The sequence below is a fragment of the Musca domestica genome, unplaced genomic scaffold, assembly GCF_030504385.1.
Source record: "Musca domestica strain aabys unplaced genomic scaffold, Musca_domestica.polishedcontigs.V.1.1 1, whole genome shotgun sequence".
Classification (NCBI taxonomy): domain Eukaryota; kingdom Metazoa; phylum Arthropoda; class Insecta; order Diptera; family Muscidae; genus Musca; species Musca domestica.
This window is the reverse complement of record NW_026712114.1, coordinates 9,656,024-9,679,054: the sequence shown is the minus strand read 5'-3', so window position 1 is coordinate 9,679,054 and position 23,031 is coordinate 9,656,024.

Below are 23,031 nucleotides of genomic sequence, written 5' to 3'. Positions count from 1 at the left end.
AAACGATTGATTTGTGCAAAATTTCATCTGGATAGGACAATAAATGCGAACTGTACTTTGTTTACAAAAATACATAAATCGACTCAGAATGTGATTCTATGCAGATTATCGAAAGGAACTATGGGTCTATCTCCTTTCCTTTTGCCTGTTACAAACAAATGCACAAAGACATAATACCCTGAGCACCTTGTGGAGTAGGGTATAAAAAAATAATTCTGTATAATATAGAAAACGATTTTAGTATCCGAGGTAATCCAAACTTCAAAATTTATCAAAGTTATGTCGGGTGGAAAAACTCTCAAAAAGAGTACAAAAGGGTCCGAATTCAAATCGGTTCACTCCTTCTTGTAGCTGATACTCTAATCCATTTTCTACACATAACTAAATGGATAAGAAGAACTCCATATGCTTTTTTCAAGGTTAGTTTATAATTTATCCTTACATTTAATCTACATCAACAAGTTTTATTCAAGGTCATCGTAACCAGTCAAAAAAGTCTGTTTACTTACTAGCATGCATACGTTTTAAATTCTTTTATAGTCTCCATACCCATATCGTCAATTTGCATCCATATGTTTCAATTTGAGAGATAAAATACAAATTGGATTATAACTTAAAAATGTGCCATCACGGCGTGTCATCCATCCATTGTCTTTTGTGTTACCCACCCTCCCATAACAGCATCAGTTACTAATGGATATTTGACAGTGCAATATGTCGTTGCGCTGCGTTGCATTCAGCTATGATGTGTGACCGTCAATGGAAATTGTTTAAAATGTCAAAGTTCGCTGTCGTGTCGAATGCGTATGTCATTATACCCGTTAAAGCGCATCCAATATGTGCCATAGATTTTTATTCGTAAAAAAATAATAATAAATATTATATTATTATAATAAATAATATTATATTATTATAAGAAATATAATTTTTTGGTTGTGAGCATATACTTAATTCGGGCAGAGCAGATGGTTATGTACATCATTCTCATGAATTAAAAACTAATTGAATATTTACATCCATTTCATTGAAGTAATTATAATAAAATAGATCCACGTTTTTTATGCATTTGTTTGTAACAGGCAAAAGGAAACGAGATAGACCCATAGTTCCTTTTGATGATTTGCATAGAATCACTTTCTGAGTTGATTTATGCATGTCAGTCCGTCCGTCCGTCTGTCCATGTATTCTTGTGAACGAAATGCAGGTCGCATTTATTATCCGATTGAGATGAAAATTTCCAAACAACATTTGTTTGGCCCAAGGACGAACCCTATTGAAATTGGATATAATCGGTAAAAATTTAGATATAGCTCCCATATATATCTTCTTCTTCTTTTTTTTATTGTGCACCAAACGTGTAATTTCAGTCCGAATAGTATGGAATTTTGCACATACAACCAAATAAGGCCTGAAAAAAGGTATGCCAAATTTGATCGAAATTGGTTCAGATATAGCTATAGCTCCCATATATATGGTTCATCCGATTTTTTTGTATTTGTTACCAACAGCCGTAATATGCACTCCGTAACATCGATATTTAGGGAAACGTATCAAATACAGCTCACAAATATTTTTGCCAAATTTTATCGAGATCGGTTCAGATTTGGATATAGCTCCCATATATATCTTTTTCTGATTTCAAATTAATTTTGCACCAAATGGGCAATACAAGTCCGAATTTAAAAGATACAAATGCTTCGGCATATTTAGTTCTTTGAATTTTAAATTATAATTATAATCATAGCGTGTATGATTGAATTCTCCCATAGAAACTTTTAAGTTTTATGTGGAGCTCAACTATATTAGCAAAGTAAAATCGGCCCCGCCCGGCTTTAGGACTTTCTTTACTTGTTTTATATTGCAAAAAGAGGCAATTAAAAACATAAATTGAAAATCTTTAGTTTGTATTTTAGGTTTTCAACAATTTAATTGCCGCATTGAGTGTGGTACGTTATTAGTTATTAAATGTCAACGAGTCACCCTGTGCGAAAGTATAAACAGAGCTTTGCTAAACTTTTAAAGGTTTATGACCTCGCTAAAACACATATTGTTTGTAAAAGCATAAGCAACAATCATTCGATTATAAATTTTGCTGTAAAATATTGCTTTTCTGTTATTGGATGTTAGCACGCTTCTACAAAAACACATCAAATGTTATCAGTCGGTTTGATAATGTGCGATTTTGAACCTAAAAAATGATTTTTTTTTGTCCAGAAAGTACTTGAATAACATCAAATTTTCGATATTTGATATGAAGTTCTTAGAAAAATATTCTTCAAATATCCATGATTGTTTCCAATACAAACCAGTAAAGAAAGTCTTAAAATCGGGCGGGGCCGACTCTATGATACCCTACGCCACTTTGCTAATTTAGTAGAGCTCCGCATAACAATTGAAAGTTTTTATGGGAGAATTCCATCATACACGCTATGATTATAATTATAATTTAAAGTTCGAAGGACTAAATATGCCGAGGCATTTGTATCTTTTAAATTCAGACTTGTATTGCCCATTTGGCGCACAATTAATTTGAAATCGGATAAAGATATATATGGGAGCTATATTCTAATCGGAACCGATCTCGATAAAATTTGGCAAATATATTTCTGAGCTGTATTTGATATATTTCCCTGAATATCGTTGTTACGGAGTGCATATTACGGCTGTGGCTAACAAATATAACAAATCGGATGAACAATATATATGGGAGCTATAGCTATATCTGAACCGATCTTTTCCAAATTTGACATGACAGCTTCGAGACTCAATTCGGTCGTAAGTGCCAAATTTTATATCATTTGGGCAAATATTAGACATTTGGTGCTCAATAAAAAGTAAATCGGACGAAGTTATATATGGGAGCTATATCCAAATCGGAACCGATCTCGATAAAATTTAGCAAAAGTATTTCTGAGCTGTATTTGCTATATTTCCCCAAATATTGGTTGGAATATTTAAATTTATTTTGACTTCTGTTATGATAATTCAATTTTTGACCCTCTATGAAATAGGCTTCTAAGGAATAGGCCAATTTTGTCTATTTCGTAATGAACCAAAATAAATAAGATATAAATATTGCGGCGTGCAGGGTTTGAACTATAAGAATCGCTTAATTGTTTTATAAGTTATTACAGATTAAATTATTGAAAAAAATCAGTGAGGTACGAGATTCTTCATCTTCACAACAGATCGCGTGTTAGCAAAAATGTTTGTATGTGTGAAATTTGAAGAGACTAGGCATACTATTTCGCTTTTTTGAGCGTTATGTTTTTTCAAAATGTTGAACCCTATGTGGGGCAGGTAGCAAAATAAATTATCCAATCTCTACCATTTTTATAACAGAACTTGTGTTAATGGAAATGTTGAGATGTACCATGTCTGAAATGGAATCGGATGTTGATTTCGCTTTTTATGAACTTCATGGATATTCAAAATTTTGAGCGTTTGGGAGAGGTACCAGAAGGAGTGGACCTATATATTCCGTCTTACTACCAGATTTTGAGTTCAAAAAATAGTAGGATATGTGAAATTTGAAGACAAACGGACTCTTACATCATAAGAGCTATAATTATTCAAAATTTTGACCATTTTTGGCTCGAGACCTAGAACTGACGCAAACATTAGGATTTACTAAATTAGAGAAAAATTATATTATTGCTTCTCTTTTTGTGCAGAAAAAATATATATTTTTTTGCAAATTTCGACCATTTGTTGGTGAAGTATCAGAGGGAGTAGACCGATTTTTTCCATCTTAACACCAGACCTTGGGTTAATAAAATTATTGGGATGTGTGAAATTTTAAGACAATCGGATTTTTACATCAAATATTTATAAAAGTTATAATTATTCAAAATTTTTGCCCTTTGTGGGAGAGACATTTGATGGAGTGGACCAAATTCATCCATTTTTGCACCTGACACAGAACTGACCCAAATATTAAGATTTGAAAAGTTGGAGCAAAATTTAATTATTGCTTCCATTGCGATTTTTTTGAACATTTTAAAAGTTTTGACCTTTTAATAGGGGAGGTACCAGAAGGAGTGGACCTATATATTCCATCGTAACACCAGACCTTGGATTAATATAAATATTGGGATGTGTTAAATTTGAAGACAATCGAACTCTTAAAACATATTTTATCAGAGTTGTAAATATTCAAAATTTTGACCCTTTGTGGAGGAGGTACTTGATGGAGTGGTCCCATGTTGTCCATTTTCACACCTGATATAGCGCTGACGGAAATATTAGGATTTGCAAAGTTGGAGCAAAATCGGATTATCCTTTCTCTTTCTGTGCAAAAAATATTTTTTATTGAAAATTTCGACCTTTTGTGGAGTGGGCCGATATTGCCCATCTCCGAACTCGATCTAAGTTTGACAAAAATATTACGATGTACCTAGTTTGGACCAAATCGGATACTCCCTTCGAGAGTTATCGTGCGCACCATCCAGACAGACAGACGGACGGACGGACGGACATCGCTAGATCGACTCCAAATGTTCTGAAACGGATTTTGGACTTGGCACGTTTTGACCGTATCAAATCAAATATATACCCTCTCAAGCCATATGGCTGAGGGTATAAAAAAAAACTCTCAAAGAGTGAAAGAGAAAGAGACTAAAACTCTACAAAAAGAAAAAATACTTCAGACAAATTGCTGTGAAATCGAACCTATATCGGTCAGACGTGTTGGAAAAACTTCCGTCTCTGAGCAAACGTGGCAGAAGTCCGATATTTGATTTGCTGGATACTTGCAGCATTTTGTATTCCTTAGCTTTCCCCACATAGTTTTGATGTTGACGAGTTTACTTGAGGCAATTTTTAACGCTCTTGTTCGACATTGCCTTTAACATTTACTGGGTTGCCCATATTCGACGGACCCAACTGGCAACGCCATAACTTTTGACAGATATGTCACATCGCTTAATGACATACCGCGTTTGAAGCGTCATTCCAGGCAGATTTTTACCATGAACCAATACACGCCACGCGAGCGCTCTGAAATAGTTGAAATTTACATTCAACAGAAGAAGTCAATTGTGAAAACTCAACGTGCTTTTAAAACATTAAAAAATGTGAGAAGTGCGCCTTCTAAGAACACCATTAAGCGTTTATACGAAAAATTTTCAACTGGTAAGGCTCTTTCTAGTCCGAAGAGGCCATATAAAAGTCGACCAAGGCGATCGGCCGAGAATATCGCTGCCGTACGAGCCAGTGTTGAGAGGTCCCCAAGAACATCCCAAAAACGCCGTTATCAGCAGTTGGACATGGTCCACTTTACAACGGATTATTCGCATTGATTTGCATTTGTTCCCGTACAAAATTCAATTGACGCAAAGAAGGTTGCCTGCGGACAAGCCTTGTCGATTGGAATGGGCCCAAAGAGTCATCGAAATGGCCGAAGATGACGAGCACTTTTGGAATAGAATTATCATGTCCGATGAAGCCCATTTCATATTGAATGGGACCGTAAATAAGCAAAATTGCCGTTATTACGCCGCTGATCTCAGGAGATTCAAGAAGTGCCTCTTCATGACGAAAAAGTCACAGTTTGGTGCGGCGTTAGTGCGAAAACGGTCATTGGGCCGTTTTTCTTCCAAAATGAAAATGGCCATGATGTTACCATCAATCAGGAGCGTTATCGCGACATGATGACCAATTTTATGATGCCAATTATTCGTCGAAAGCGTATGAGGCAGTTCTAGTTAAAACAAGACGGAGCTCCACCGCACACAAGTCGCATAACAATCGATTTTTTGAAGAATTTGTTTCCGGGCCGTTTGATGTCGAAAAGTGGTGATTTGGACTGGCCACAACGTTCGCCCGATTTGACGCCGCCTGACTTCTTCTTGTGGGGATATTTGAAGTCAAAGGTTTACGTTAACAAGCCAAGGACCGTAGAAGAGCTCAAGGACAACATTCGTGAAGAAATAGCCGCTATTCCGGCTGAAATGTTGGCAAAAACGATGGAAAATGCAGCAAAAAGGGCACAATATGTCATCAACGCCAGAGGCGGCCATTTGAGAGATATCATATTCAAAAATTGATGTAAACAAATCTACTTGGAACAAATTAAATGATTAACATTGCCAACCGCCAATTTTTTATATTTTCTTTGATTAAAAAAAAAAAAAAAAAAAACATGGGTCCGTCGAATATGGGCCACCCTGTATACATGACAATTTGTTTTCAGAAAGTGTAGGTTTCCATTATTGACTTTTATTAAGCTCGTCACCCCCTTTCAACTCCTCGATCTAAGTCTAAGGATGTTTCTGAAAAACTACAGCGAATGAATAATTTGGTAATACCGATCAATTTCTGGTACACTCCTATAGGGACCACAATAGAATGCGAAAGTATGTTGTTAAGTTTCCGAATTGAGATTTTGCAATATACAGTTTAAATATTGGTTATATATTTTAGACACCGAAAATATGCACAAAAATCTCAACTTTCTATAATTTTAAAGTCCTTTTTATACGACATCACAGCCGAAGACAAAAAATCGTTTGGCTAATGCTTTATTTCAAATAATAATAAAAAATACCCGGATTAATACACAAAAATTTGTAGTTACTTCCTAAAAAGTGGAAAAAAATCCCATTAAATCGAGAACTACAAATTTCCTAGCACTTCATTAGTAAATACTGAATTTTTTAATTGCTCTCGTAGACAAAGGTCAGTATATATTTATGAGATTTTCTAGTCTAATATACAAAGTCACATTTGCGAAAATTGCTCCTACAAACCTCTAAAATACGAATTTCACCAAACCCCCACCAATTTATGTTATTGACATTTTAACAATTGCGATAGAAAAAAAAATCAATTTGTCTCATTCAAACAAAAATAACTGCCCAATTTAAAAGGACAATGCATGCGAATCGACAGTAAAAACACACACACGCACCCACACTCAAACTGAAATGCTACAACACTTCCGGTGTCGTTTGTTTGTTTTAAATGTCAATAACAAAATAATATGACAAAACGTTTTTTTTTTGTTTTGAAAATTATATGACAATTTGTTGTCAAGATACTTCAAAACATTTTCACAAACCCCCGCACACTTGACGGACTCAGGAACACATCAACATTCAAACACACACAAAGGACCCCAAAACCAAAAAAGTGTGTGTTTGTGGGGATGAACCTTTAAGAAATTAATTGACCACATGCAAGCTACCAAGTGGGACAGACAACTAAAAATGGGAAAAACGAAAATTGGAAAACAATCAAAACAATAGGACATTCAAATAACATACATACATATGAAGGAAAACTAAAATGCTGTTATTACTAAAAAACCGGACGAAAAGCCACAAAAGCATTTTTTGTCCTTATAGGACTGAAAATTGTCCAACAATTATATTTGGTTTGTATTTGACAATATGACAATTTTTTGTTGGTTTTTGAAATTGTCGTCAAACTGTGAACTCCTCCCACCAGATTTCCGTCAACCAACAGGTGCAGGGTTGCAAGGCAATATCAATTATAACTGCCTTTCGGAAATTGTTGTATTTTTTTATTCCTCATCGGCACATTCCACAATTGAGGTTCTCTTTTTTAATGGTCGAATACAATTGTCATGCATTTTTCCAGCGAAAAGAAGAAACGAAATTGACCACAACGAATACCACTAGTTGGAGAAACGGAACGTCGAGGTCGATTGTGGTTGAACTATTCACTATAGTTTCCTTTATAAAGTCTCAATTGCAACAAATAATTTGTAGTTGGTGGTTTCGCTATTTAAACGATTGATTTCCCTTTGATATTAGGTGGGCGAAAAAGAAATTTGAATAAGACCTTCAGGGACATTTCCAAATTTCCAAGAAATATTTTGTCTACTGAAAACTTACAAGAGATTTTCCTACAGAAAGATGACCTTGATAAAGTTTTGTGTTCAAATGTGTTCTGTAATTTTAAAATCTAGAAGGTATTCTGATCTGTGTTTAGAAGACATGGGAAAGGCATTCCGTCAATATAAGACCTTCAAGAGGTATTCTATCAACAGAAGAAACTCAAAAGGAAGGTATGGGAAAGGTATTCTCTCAATATAAGACCTTTCAGAGGTCTTCTATCAATAGAAGACATTTGAAAGATTTTCTGTCTATAGAAGACTTTGGAAAGGTCATCTGTCTATAGAAGACCGTGAAAAGGCATTCTGTCTAAAGAAGATCTTCAAAAGGTCTACTGTCTATAGAAGACCTTCAAAAGGCCCGCTGTCCATTGAAAACCTTCAAAAGGCCTTCTGCCCATAGACCTTCAAAAGATGTTATGTCTATAGAAGTCCTTCACAAGATCTTCTGTTTATAGAAGACCTTTAAAAGGACTTCTGCTATAGAAGACCTTAAAAAGGTCTTCTGTCTGTAGAAGTCTTTTAAAAGATCTTCTGTCTGTAGCAGTCCGTAAAGATGCCCTTTGTCGATAGCTGACCTTGAACAGGCCTTCTATAGAAGACCTTGAACAGGTCTTCTGTCTATAAAAGACCTTCAAGAGGTCTTCTGTCTGTAGAAAAACTTCAAGAGGTCTTCTGTTTATAGAAGACCTTCAAGAGGCCTTCTGTCTATAGAATACCTTCAAGAGGTCTTCTGTGTAAAGAAGGCCTTCAAGAGGCCTTCTGTCTATAGAAGACCTTCATCAGGCCTATTTACAAGCGTACAAAAGCATTTTGGTGAGAATTTTAAAGAAAAGAAGTAAATCGTGATGGAATTCAAGCGTGATAGTGTGATTTCTTTATATTTGGCTGGAAAACCTCGAGTGGCTATCGTTAGAGCATTCCAGCATTTAAATGTGAATAAATCTTTTGTGTCTTATCGCTCGTTACCGTGATACCGAAGCGTTGACCGACGTCAAGGAAGTGGACGGAAGCAAATAGCAAAACCAGAAGAAATGATTCGAAAAATAAAGAAGCGACTTGGTCGAAACCCGCGTCACAGTGACCGAAAATGGCTCGGGAGCTGAACATATCGCAATATTCCATTCGGCAAATATTGAAAAAAGGCTCGGAGTAAAGCAATTGAAGTTCTAAAAAGTGCAAGAACTTACACCGCAACAGAAAGAAAATAGACTCAAAAGAGCTAAAGAGTTGTTTCGCTTGGCCGAAAGCGGTGAACTGCCGAGTTTGGATTTGTCCGACGAGAAAACATTCGTTGTCCAGCAGTTTGTCAACAAACGAAGTGATCGAGTTTACTTGCCCAAAAGGTCAGCTGAAAATGTGCACACTTGGTTGGCCACCAGAACTCAAGCGCCGGCCATGGTAATGGTGTGGGCCGCCATAACAGCCGATGGTCGCTCTCCGCTCGTATAAATCGACCGTAGCATCAGAATAAATGCCGAATATTATTGCGAAAATATTCTGGAGGGTGTATTAAAGCTTTGGGCACGCAAACATTTTGTCCGTAGACCTTGCACATTTCAACAGGACTCAGCACCATCGCACTCAGCACGTGCCACCCAAGAATGGGTGGACTATTGTATCTGGAGTATTATGGAAAGCAAGGTTGACACTAAAAAATACCAAAGTGTCGATCACCTCAAGCAAGCGCTTCGCCGGGAATGGTCCAAAATACCGCAGAGCAACATTCGGGCAGCGTGTGACGGTTTCATTGGCCGTTTGAAGGCCATAATTCGTGCCAAAGGTGACCAATTCGAACATATCTAAACTTATTCTAAAATTTGATGCTGTTTCCGACAATTTTTTTTCTATAGGAGACCTTCTAAAGGTCTTTCGTCTGTAGAAGACCTTTAAAAGGCCTTCTGCGTACAGAAAACTTTAAATATGGATTTCTGCATATAGTATGCAAACGTCCTGCAATTGTCTTCGGTCTATAGAAGACATTGAGATTGTCTTCTGTCCATGAAGATCCTAAATAAAAATGCCGTTCATGGAAAAACTTCTTAGAAGACTTTTAAAATATCTGCCGTCCACAGAAGACATTATGCCCTAAAAACCGTCAATAAGTTAAGTTTTGACCTCGTTTATAAATGTATTGTCGTGTTTATTCCCTCAACCATAGTAGAACCGTTTGTAGAACCTAAAAGTATATATATTGTTGATCGGCATAAAATTCTATGTCGATTTAGCGATGTCCGCCCGCCTGTGGAAATCACTGTAGCTTTTGAACGAAATGAAGTAAGTTGATAACATTTTCCTCAAGTGTATAGAATGTCTGCAGGACTTTTGGTATTGAAAATGAGTCATGTAGGTCCACGGTTTGGTATAACCACCATATAAAGGGGCCTCCCTTTTTTCTGTATTTTCGTGATTTAAGCGACATTATTCGCCGGAATTGTTTCAAATTTGGTATTTGCTGTTCGCAATGGATACTACTGTCTATGACAGAAAATTGTCTGTGCAGCTCCACGTCCTCGTATACCCCCAATACAACGGTATCTCCCTATATTTGGTATTTTAATAATTTTAGTGACATTATTCTCCGGAATTGTTTCAAATTTGGTATTTGAAGGTCGTAATGGATACTACAGCCTATGACAGAAAATTTTCTGTGCAGGTCCCCATATAATGGTACCCCCGATATTCGGCAAGTTGATGATTTTAGCTACATTATTCATCGATTTTTTTCAAGTTTCGCATTTGAATATTATAATAACTTTTGACAAAAGTTGCCTTGCAGGTCCACGTCGTTGTATAGACCCTAATATAAAGGCTACATTCGGCAGTTTTGAGATTTTAATAGAATTTTTGACGGATTTTATTTATTTATTTTTATTTTATTTATTTTTTTTTTTTTTTTTGAATATCACCAAATTCGGTCCAAATGGTGGAACTTACAGAATTTTTACTTGTTTATTTTCCTCCAAAGTGGCACCTAATAATCTTCCCCCCTATTCCTACTCCCCCCTAATACCTCTCTTAAATATTGTAATTATCACAACTTGTAAAAAAAATAAAATAATGTTAGGTTACCTTAATCAATAGATGGTATGGAATATTGAATATGCCCACATACACACATTTACATGTATGTAAGTCCGTGAGAGTGTGTGTGCATTCGTATGCTATGCATACATAATTATTATTGGAAGGCCAATTGACAAATTAGCAAATAAATGTTTAATTAATTGCCAATGTTAATTATGGGTTTTTAACCTTTTTGCCACAAGTTAAGTTGTAAGTTGTCTTTGTCGTGTGCGTATTTTGACTCATGCCAGAATTCGAAATTTGTAGTTTGTTATATTTACATTTACATATAAATGTACCTAGAATTTACTGATTGTATTCAAATGGAAAATATACTCGTATTTAGGGTAGAAGGTGTATCAGAGGTAATAATTTTCAGAATGAGGGGAAAATCAAGGGAGTACCAAGGAAATCAAGGATGTTCCAGTATCTTGAGAACATGTATGCAAAATAACTATGAGTAACATAATAAGCAGGTGACCTTTCGCGTACTTATTTACGGAATTAGAGATCTAATTACAGAGTCTAATATGACTAAAAATGTAGATACATTTTAATATAATTATGCGAAAGTCGAAATTTAATTTTAAACTCTGGTAAATGTTCTTGTATTTGTATAATTATTTTAAAATAAAGTTGATATCAAAATGAATTCCAACAAGATTTAATTTTAAACTGTCTTCCATTAAGTAACACATTTTTGTACATGTGTGTGAAGATAAAAACGTTTTTAATTGTCGAATACTTTCAGTTGTATAACAGTGTATAACAGTTCAAAAACGTTTTTGTATATGAGCGGAAAATAAAAACGATTTTCTAGGTTATAATAAAAACGATTTTCAACGTGTTAGACTTTTAATCTTAGTCATTTGTTTGATTTTTATTATCCCCGTTTAGATTTTTTTTATCCGTTTTTAGATTTTTATTATCCCCTAGTAAATAAAACACTAATACTGAAATAAACACATAAAATGAAAATACATTATTTAAATTGTCAATGTGTAAGAATTATGATTATAAATATTTTTGGCCTATATCTCAGGATCAAAAAAGGATACGCGTATATGGAAGGTATCGTTAGAAAGGTGATTCCTTCTACTTTCCGAATGTGTGCTGATCTAAGCATTTCATTGCAGAAATTAAAAAAAAAAAAAAATTATCATCGAAAAATAGGATTTTAAAGGACAAATATGTTTTGGCCTATATCTCAGGATCAAAAAAGAATACGCGTATATGGAAGGTATCGTTAGAAAGGTGATCCCTTCTACTTTCCGAATATGTATTGATCTATGCATTTCATTGTAGAAATTTTAAGAAAAAAATCTATCATCGAAAAATACGATTTTAAAGGACAAAATATGTTTTGGCCTATATCTCAGGATCAAAAAAGGATACGCGTATATGGAAGGTATCGTTAGAAAGGCGATTCCTTCTACTTTCCGAATATGTATTGATCTAAGCATTTCATTGCAGAAATTTTAAAAAAAAATTTATCATCGAAATTTCTGCAATGAAATGCTTAGATCAATACATATTCGGAAAGTAGAAGGAATCACCTTTCTAACGATACCTTCCATATACGCGTATCCTTTTTTGATCCTGAGATATAGGCCAAAACATATTTCGTCCTTTAAAATCGTATTTTTCGATGATAAATTTTTTTCTTAAAATTTTTACAATGAAATGCTTAGGTCAATGCATATTCGGAACGATTTTAAGGATTTTCTCAACAAATTCTTTTTTGTAATAAATGTAATGCAAAAATGTTTATAATGTTTATAATGTGTTCATGTGTTTATTTCTGTATTAGTATTTTATTTAATAGGGAATAATAAAAATCGTTTTTCGTAAATCAAACAAATGACTTAGATTAAAAGTCTAACATGTTGAAAAACGTTTTTATTATAACCTAGAAAATCGTTTTTATTTTCCGCTTATATACAAAAACGTTTTTGAACTGTTATACACTGTTATACAACGGAAGGTCTTCGCCAATTAAAAACGTTTTTATCTTCACGCACATTTTTTGTACAGAATTATTTTGATTCAATGAAACTGGTTTAGAGGCACACTTCCTTGAGTTAATTCGGTCAAACAACATTCAATAATTAGCATTTTTATTCTGGTTCTCTGTAACACCTGAAACGTGTTTCTGATCATTTTTAATATGAATATCAAATATTTTTTTATAAAATCTAAGTGAAATAGCTTGGGAATAATTTACAAAATTTAGGGTTTGTTTTTGCACGTTAATACGATGAAAAATGCAAAAAAGCATCACCCAATTTTTTTGATGTTTTGCAGTTTCTCTCACTTTCAAAGCTTATTAGGTCTAAATTATTTATGGCATTGAAAATTGTGTATCGGTTCATGTATTTTATGATTGTACCCACATTTTCCAACGGAATTGTTTGATAAATGGTATTTTGGCAGAAATACCAATTAGGCTCAAGTTTTCTATAGCCCCCGTATAACGGTTCCGCCAAATATTTTGTATTTTGATGATTTTACTCGCATTTTCTAAAGGAATGGTTTGAAGTTTCATAACTAAAGTTCTGCGGAAAAAGTTTCTATAAAGATCTATATTTTTTATAGGAAAAATTTTCAACGGATTTGTTTAAAATTTGATATTTAGTATTCGTAATGGATGCAACCCCATGTGACAGAAACTTGGCTAAATAGATCGATGTTTTGGTATAGCTTTCATATAACAGAATCTCCAGATCTTATATAATTTGAGGAATTTTCTAGGTTTTACTGCCAAATTGGAAAAATTTCTGCACCCGGATTGTTATACGTTACAATACTATGTGTTGGGGGTATTATAAGTTTGATTTGGCCAAAAAATTATGTAACACCTCGAAATATTGGTTTCCCACATAAGAAAATATATATGGATCTTCCTATCTCGCCGAGCTGAGTCGAACTAGCTATGTATGTCCGTCCGTCCGTCTATCCATGTTAATTTGTAATAACTCTACAGGTCGCAATTATGGCCCGAACTTCACGAAATTTAGAAGCCTATTGCTTTTGGAGATGATCGCATAATACATAGGGGTTGAAATGGACCAAAAACTGAAAAAAAAACCTGATTTTACAGTTGCTCTACAGGTCGCAATTATAGACCAATCGAAGCGGAAGTTAGCATGGGTAGGATTACGTTCAGAAGGGCTAGAATTTGAAAGAAATTTGCTCCCATTCAAAAACGAGAAAAATAGGCTCACTCTTTTTTATTTATTCGCGTTCAAAAATAAAAAATTGCTATTACAGGGATATGCTAAACTTAGGCACGTTTACCCTACCTAACAAGCGAAAAGAATATTTATGAAAGGTATTAAATGTCTCTATGTATTTGTTTGAGTATATGACTATGGTAAACATACGGTTTGCTAGCATATATAAATTGAATATGGGAACGCTTTTTCGTCGTGCTCTATGTTAAAATCTTTCAAATAATAAAACCGAATGGAATATTTAACAAAAAAAATTTATCTCCGGCGGTCCGTGGAAATATAGAACAGCTATTTATTCCATATACGAGGAAGAAGAGTTTTACTAATATTTACCTGGGGTCAAGCCCCCCCCAAAAACTCGCTCGGATTTGTTCAAAGAGTGAAACTCATCCGAATTCAAGTTAAAACAAATAAAAACATTAAGTTCGGCCGGACCGAACTTTTATTACCCTCCAGCTTTAGATAAATGCGTGTTCCACTTTAAACTTCTTATACGAGTAAGATCATTTGGAAAAGGAAGTTAAACTTATCAAAAAACCAAAAAACCTATCAAAAACCCGCTATATGGGGCCTCAGCAAAACGGATGCCTATATTGACAACTTTATATTAAAACGATTGTTATCAATTGCGAGTCTTAAATGCCAATTAAAAAAAATCGTGGGTAAATATGACTAGGATTATCAAAATACCGAATATCGGTGGGTACCGTTATATATCGGCTTTACAAAAACGTGAGCTATAATGACAAAGTAAATATACCCTCCTTTTCAAGGTGGAGTGTATAAAAATAGAGCAGTTTTTCGATATCGATGTCGAAAAATAAAATATATATATATGGGAGCTATAGGCATCTCGAACCGATTTTCACCAAATTTAATGTACTTGCTTCTAGATTGAATTCGGTTGGATGTGCCAAAATTCACCAAACATTGGCCATTTTTGGACAATTAACCCGAAATCTGTTCTCACCAATTTCAATAGGGTTCGTCCTTGGGCCAAGCAAATATTGTTTGGAAAATTTTATCTCAATCGAAAAATAAATGCAACCTGTATTTTGTTCACAAAAATACATGAACAGAGGGACGCCGGAGAGACGGACTGACATGCATAAGTCGACTCCGAAAGTGATTCTATGAAGATCCTCAAAAGTAACTATGGGTCTATCTCGCCTTTCATTGATACAAACAAATGCACAAAGGCATAATATCTTTACCACTATGTGTTGTAGGGTATAAACCAGGAATAAGTCATACTGAAGCAGGTCATAAGTACGTTTTAGTTGTTTTAGTGTCTTTTTAGTTTGAACTGTCAAAATAGATCTTTTTTTATTTACCACCTTAAAAACAACATTATTTCCCAAATAAATATTTGCTGATATAAAATAAGCAATAAAAGAATGTTCCCAAAATCTAAGTCTTCACTGTAAATTAATCCACAAAAGATTATTATCTTTTCCACTATTGAAAGTTTGATAAACCACTTACCACTTTTGCAGTTGCATTGGTTTCTACCACACTGTTGATGCTATCCAATGAGAATTAAACAGATGAGAACATAAACAAAAACACGAAATGAGAATAACATTTCTTAAACTCTCAGCATTGTCTGGTCTCCGTGTCACTTGCAACGACATTTCACGAGCCGCGCAACAGCAACAACATATTATCTTAATAGAAATGATTTTGCGAAAAATAGTTGCCAACAAGCAATCTCGTCTTTTTTTTTTTAAATTTCACAAGCAACCGACAGAAAGATCAATGTTAAAACATACAAAAACACACGACCGACAAATTAACAACAACAACGACGCGGTATATTCTCTCTCACTCACACACGAATTAATAGCCAAACGAAAAACACACATTTGCAATTCCATTAAAAGGAGAGAAAAAGAAACACAATTTATTAAATGAAAAACAACAAAAAATTATTAGATTTGACAATTATTTGTTTTGTCATAAATTAAATTTATAAAATTTACACTTTTCCACGTATTTCGAACGATCATTTTTTTTAAATTTATCATTTATGATTAACAAACACGATTCACAACCGGCAGGTTTCTAAAACGGATGACAACTGAAGGAAACGAAAAGTAGGAGAAACAATGTTGTCAATGTTACGAAAAAAAAAATTGATATGCATTTAAAATCTCAAAGCCTTTCAAACTGTATTCTTTTGACTAAGAGGTATTGCCATGGGTGTCAATGTAAGTTTTTCTAGGAATGAAGCATGAATAATAAACAAATTAAAAAAATAAAAATAAATAAAATAAAATTGTTAGGCTGCTACCAAACTGGTTGCGTGTGCGTACAAATCACCACAAAAGTTAAATATATGTATTTTAAATAGTGTTGCCCAAAGACGAATTGGGTCTGAAAAATATTTAGGAAAATTTTCAATTTTGGCGTTTGTTTAAATTGAAGTTTTGATATTATTATTTAATTTTGTGGGTGCGAGAGGTGAGGAAGCGGAGACCTCCATATATTAATATCCTCTCGAACTTAAAAGTTGACACATGTGGCAACTATAATTGTCTAATGCCAATTAGGACCATTACAAATTACTGCCACCGGACTAAGAACCCATTAAGAACTACATATACAGAATTTTAGACAAATCCGTTAAAAAATGGGGGTAAAATCGACCAAATACTCGAAGGTCTATAATAAAACATAGACAATTTTCTGCCACCAGAGGAATTTCCGTAAAAAATTTGGCTAAAATCATTATATGGAGGCTATGCGAAAACGTGGACCGAAATACCTCATTTTAAATTCCAACTATTGTAGACATAGCACAAACTATTGTACCAAATTTATTTTTTTTTTTGTGAAAATATGTACTTTATGGTGTCTCCGACTAATATTTGGAAATGTTTCAAAGGTAATTTAATATAATCTACTTTCCATTGTAGAGAGTATAATAAATGTTGAATACAATTTTTCTTTCTCAAAAGTAAGCCCTTTTACGTTTCTGCTCAGCTCTGATGTAAAGCATCTTGAGTCAGAATATTTATTAATTACAAGCTATAGCAGGTTACAAAAATCTCGAGTTGTGTTACTTGGGCTTATTTGGTTAAAATCGTTGTATTTTCACTTTGTCTAAATTATATTAAAAACGTTTTAAACCTTTTATATTTAATATTTTTTAATGTTTTTATTTGTCTGTTATTGTTTATAATTACGTATTTATTTAGCATAATTTTTATTACTATAATGTTTTTATCCAATAAAAACGCACTCATTTTATTGAATATACTTTACGACCATTAGATAATATTTTTATACCATTTTCCCGTTGCACTGCATTTACAACACTTTTTCTCTCAATTCCTTTTGCCTTCAGTTGTCATCCAGTTTTAAAAGCGCTCGGTTGTGTAAAGTCTTTGTTAATCATAAAACTCCAAACGTAGGAAGTTATTTTGTTAAAAATCATAGAAAATAGTGTGAATTATTTTAATTCAGATCGTTGTTTGTAAAATAATTGCCATATAGAAGATATTTTTTTCGTATTCCCCTTTTAAATTGGAGTTTTATTTCTCATTTTTAATGAGATAGCAAATTTTGTGTGTTTCCTTTGATTCATGGATTCGTGTGTGTATGTGTTTACGTGAGAGCCACTATTCCGTTGTTGTTGTTAGTTTACCGGTCGTGAGTTATTGTTGATATTAACACAGATCATTGGTCAGTTGATTACGATATTTTTTGAACGTGTTAGATTTTGTTGATTACTGCTCTCTTTGTGGCAGATTTCTGTTAACGGGCACTCATTTAAACTTCGGTTGCAAGTGGAAAGGTGAACAAACATTGGGGAGAGTTTATGAAATTAGATTCTCACCGAGAACTGTTTGCATTCTCTTTAACATGCCAATTGGATATTATAAGTGGTGGAAGGGGGACCTGTGCAGCAATCAAATAGGGTAAGTTTATTTGGAAAAATGTTGTACTTTAAAGTAGTTATTTGTATATTAATAACAGAAAACCGGAGTGTTAAAACAATTAAATCAATTTTAAGATGTAAAGAGTGTCAAACACAAATTTAAACAACAAGAATTTAATTCATGCATCATGTTATTTATAGAAATTACTTTTAGAATGTTGTCAAGGACGATGATAAAGCAGGTTTATATATGAAATCTTTACCTGAGTTAAACGTCACAATTCACCAAATTATTGGGATTGATCAGGAGTTTTCCATAGGCATATTTATATGGATGAATATATATGGATAAGAGTTACTAACTTAATAATTTGCTATGTCGAGAAATAGTTTGTTTATTGCAGAAATTGCAGATGAAATCCTTATTCACATAGGTTTCCAACTTTATAAAATAATCATTTCGATGTTTCTGGGTATCAAAGCTGATTATCTTATCAAATACTAATTTAAAACAGTCAATGGGAAAATTATTTGTCAACCATAAATCAGGGGCGTAATTCTCGTATTCGATATGAAAAAATTGTAGATTGAAAATAATGTTAGGTAGACAAAATGGAAAATTTCGGTTTAAGCAACTATATATGAAATATGAGAGTTGTTAATTTTGATCGATACTTACTTCAGACGGAAAGTTTCAAAAGCGAGTCCCCGTTTTTTGTATAGCCCCCATATAACTGATATGCCCGATTTTAGATATCTTAAAGTCTTTGAACTCATATTTAACGTACTGCCCTCATAGTATGATAGTCAACTCTGTAAACAATTTCGGAATTGACCCATGCTTTTGTGTTTCCTCTCGACTTTCAAAGGTTTTGAACCTAGCTTTCAAAGGTCTTGGTTTCCATTTGTTATTTGGAGTTCTAATTTGTACAAAAAAAGACAAAAATTTAGTTTAGCATAGACGGTGAAACAAGACTGTTGTTTTTCTCAATAAAAGTAAATTGTGAGTTATTATTGTTATCCTATTTGCTAATTGTTTTGTATCTTTGTAGTTTTCATACCCTACAACACTATGTGTTGGGGGTATTATTAGTTTGATTGGGCCAGAATTTATGTAACACCTCGAAATATTGGTTTCCTATATAGGAAAGTATATATGGATCTTCCTAGCTCGCAGAGCTGAGTCGATCTAGCTATGTATGTCCGTCCGTCTGTCCATGTTAATTTGTAATCACGTTACAGGTCGCAATTATGGTCCGATCCCTTCGAAATTTTGCACGAAGGTGGGGTTAGGGTCAGAATAGAAGCCTATTTCTTTAGGAGATGATCGCTAAATGTTTAGGGGTTAAAATGGACCAAATACTGTAGCTAGAGTTTAAGGCGGGGAAGAAGCCTACCAATTTAGGTGGTCATCGGATAATATTTAGCGGGTAAAATAGACCATATCTTTTGTGTTGAAAAAATTCACAATTTTTCATTAATCCGTGAATATTTTAAATCCCGGCGAAATCACAAAGCCATGAAAAGGTTACTTCTGATGTTTACATTGATGTTAACATCCAACAAAACGGATATATAGCAAAATATGTGCGATATGTATGTTTATCAAAAAATATATGCTTGAAAAATCTCTTATATGTCGAGAACGGCTGAACTGATTTCGACATTTCTCATTAATTCAAAATGGCCTCTTGGCAGGAAAGAAAAAACATCTAAAAAAATCGCATAAAAATATCTCACTAAAGAAGAAAATATTGATTTTGTAAAATTTTCGCATATTTTTTCAATTTTGTCATGTTTTTGGCATATTTTCATTTTGAATTAAACTTTTGGTAATATTTCTACAGCTAACAAAAGTAAGTAGTTAGGATATCAGGATATCATATACAGATCGCATTTATGGCCCGATCCTTACGAAATTTTGCATGGAGATAAGATGAGGGTCAGAATAGAAGCCTACTCTTTTTGGAGATGATCGCCATATATTTAGGGGTTGAAATGGACCAAAAACTGCAAAATTGTCAGCAGGTCGTAATTATCGCCCGATCCTCACGCACATTTGAATGGGGGTTACCGGACATTATAAAAGCCAAGAAGTTTTGGATGGCCATCCAAAAATATTCAATGTGTAACTATTTCACAACTATTTCCAACTTTTGTAGACAAAATACGAAAATGTCCATTCCAGTGGCTTTTTGGAGAATTCACAAATACAGGAAAAAGGCACTTCTGACTATTTCGTTAACGCTGATTTCGTTGAATAATACAGTCAAATGTCTGTATCTCATATAGATGCGTTTCAGTCAAAAACCAATAATAAATGTTAATCTTTTGCCACTTCTGAGAGATTATAGGTCTTTGGGAAATATTGGTTCCAGATCTAGGAAGAGCATTTAAGTGCAACATCTACCAATAAATTGGAAATGAGCAAATTAGTTTAAGTTGCTATTATTCGAAAATTAGAGAACGGAACCTGATGGTTTTCTTTTATTATTTGTCACAATATCTTGTGGAATTCTTTCGGGTATCTCGCCTATATAAACTGTATCGTTTATTATAGTGTTGTAGGGTATTCAACGGTCGGCCCCGCTCGAATGCAGCCTTTGCTTACTTGTTTTTTCCTGAAGATGACTGTCGAACTGTCGAAATATCGGAAAATAGAAAACAAACTTATGAAAAAAAAAATAAAATACTGATGTTTTCATTTGACCTTAAGCCAAAATAAAGTTATTGGGAATCCCAAAAAAAAAAATAAATAAATAAATAAATAAATAAATATAAAAAAATAATAATATATGTAAATAGACTCTTTCCATTTTATACGGTAAAATTTTCTTTCTTTCAATTGACATTCCAAACAAATCCTCAAGATTTTCAATGTCAGTAGTGTCCAGAGATAGCACTGAATATATTTTGGTTGTTAGATCCATTTGCGAACGAACCGCCATGAATTTTTTCCATTATTCTTAATATTGTTTTTATACCCTTTACAATTGCATTAATTAATACTATTTAGAAAATTAATAAAAAGCACGCATTTATCTTAATATTAGTTTTTTAAATTATTTGTAATGGGTTAGAAATATGCAAGTAAACGTTTGCGAACTTTTGTAATAAGTATTATACTGTTTCGTTTTTAATGTTGCGTCATCCAGCAGAACACATTTCAGTTTTGTATTTGTTTCCAATTATCTACACAAATAGTACGAAGCTAAAAATGTGATCTGTTATCTAGATATTAGTCTTGCTTCGTAAAAAAACCAAACGATTTCTAACGATTCAAATCTCTCAGTCATTGGTTTACATGGATAACCCAACAATGGGTGACGGTTTTGGAAACCAATAATTAAAGTGTCATTGCTGAAATACCCCCTTGAATTTTTTTGGCCATTTGATAATTTGGCATGTGCTTCATTTACATTTCGAAACATCAAGCTCTTTTTTTATAATCCAAACTTAATATTTTATTGTGATTCATATTAAGTATACACATTTCTTGTGTTCAGAGACCCACTGTGAAATTTGATCTAAAATATTTCTTCCTTTGATACTTTTCCCAGAATATTAGCTGTTAAGAAAGATTTTGACTTTAAATGGAAATATGTTAAATTAACTGTAAAAATCGTAAACACGTAATTCTAAATGTTAAAAAATAAATTTCTAATGTAATATTCATCCGATTCGGGATTTAAAGTACCGCACACGCGTAATATGAGCTTCACAATACCTCTCCCATATATATATTTATCCTATTTGAGGTTTATTATGCACCAAGAGGCCAATATCAGCCCAAATGAACTGAATTTTGGCAATTTCGACTGAATTCATCCTGGAAACAAGTACTTCAAATTTGGTGAAAATCGGTTCAGATATATCTATAGCTCCCATATACAATTTTTTTCCGAATTCGTTATATACACTCCAAAACAATGATCTTTGATACCAGATATCAGATACAGCTCTGAAATAAGTGTTTTAAATTGTGTCAAGATCGGTTCAGATTTGGATATAGCTCTCATATATATCTTTATCCGATTTCACGTCTATTGTGCACCAAATGGCTAATATCAGCTGAAATGGACTGAAATTCGGCACTTCCGACGGAATCCAGCCTACAAGTAAGTACTTCAAATTTTGTTGAAAATGGGTTCAGATATATCTGTAGCTCCCATATATAAGTTAAAGTCCCTTACATGCGTAACAATTATATTTGATACTGGAAATCGGAAGCTGCTCGAAAATACTTTTGCCAAATTTTATCGAGATCGTTTCAGATTTTATAGACCTTCGATATACATACATATTTATCCGATTTTTCGGTCATTGTTAGATTTTTTCAGATTCAACTGAATTTTTTTTATATCTATTGATTCAATAAATATTTTTTTTTACATAATTATTGGATAAATTTCTGAACATTCAACGGAATTTTTCCATTTGGCAAATCTCTGCCCGGTATATCTATGGCTCCAATAAATATTTTTTTTAATATAATCCTTATCGAAGTCATCCCATGCACTATACAGCAATTTTATTTGATACTAGAATTTGTTGAAAATCGATTCAAAATTGGATATAGTTCCAACATTGTGACTACATACTCTAAAACCATGATATTCACTCAAATAAGGTTCTTAATTGGTATGATCTACTTCACATACATTCCCTACATAAACTTTTTTTGGTACGGGAGCTCTCCTAAATTTTAGCTCTACATTAATAATCTGGTGGATTTTTTCCTGTATTTATTGAAAAAATTGAATTTCTTGCACAGTGATATTATTTTAAAGGATTGGGCCAAGGGCTTCCATTTTCGCAACTTTCCTAGCCCTGACATGAAGCCCTGATATGAAATATGAATTTAATTATTTTCTTATTCAATTTTGACCTTTTGTGAGAAGATCGACCGATATCGAATAATAACGATATAAATTATTGGGATGTATCAAGTGTAGAGAAATTCGAATACTCTCTTCTAGAGTTATTGTTTC